We start from the raw sequence: 320 nt of genomic DNA, 5'->3' as shown, positions 1-320 counted from the left end.
ATAATCTAATGCACCAGATGACACTGGATTTTGTCAGAGCATACACAATGTGTGCCCTTGTCCATTGTCATGTATTTCTATTTGTATTTATCCAGCGACAAGCATCACCATGGTATTCTTCAGCTCAGCAGGATTAGCTTCTGATGAACTTTCAATAATTTTAGTTTTAAAGATTTGGCAAGGGGCAGCGTGGACGCTTTCCCCCGTCAGGAACAAATTATGACGTAGATTCTCCCTCTTGGGGAGATCTTAGGCGAGCACCCCTCCTTAGTGTGCAATGGAGGTCGCTAACCTAGGCCATGGACCTTCATGATCATCCA

General features: G+C 44.4%; 1 non-coding gene across 1 annotated transcript in view; it reads right to left on the bottom strand.

Annotated features, from left to right (window-relative positions):
• Window positions 1–178: 178 nt before the first annotated feature.
• The window catches only part of LOC113332197, a 161-nt gene continuing 19 nt past the window's right edge, over window positions 179–320 (bottom strand). Inside the window, exon 1 of the small nuclear RNA XR_003351386.1 lies at window positions 179–320. This exon is cut by the window's right edge and continues 19 nt beyond it. This is a non-coding gene — a small nuclear RNA (U1 spliceosomal RNA).

The sequence above is a fragment of the Papaver somniferum genome, unplaced genomic scaffold, assembly GCF_003573695.1.
Source record: "Papaver somniferum cultivar HN1 unplaced genomic scaffold, ASM357369v1 unplaced-scaffold_130, whole genome shotgun sequence".
Taxonomy (NCBI): Eukaryota; Viridiplantae; Streptophyta; class Magnoliopsida; order Ranunculales; family Papaveraceae; genus Papaver; species Papaver somniferum.
Note: the sequence above shows the minus strand (reverse complement) of the source record. Positions and strands in the feature narration are given on the sequence as shown.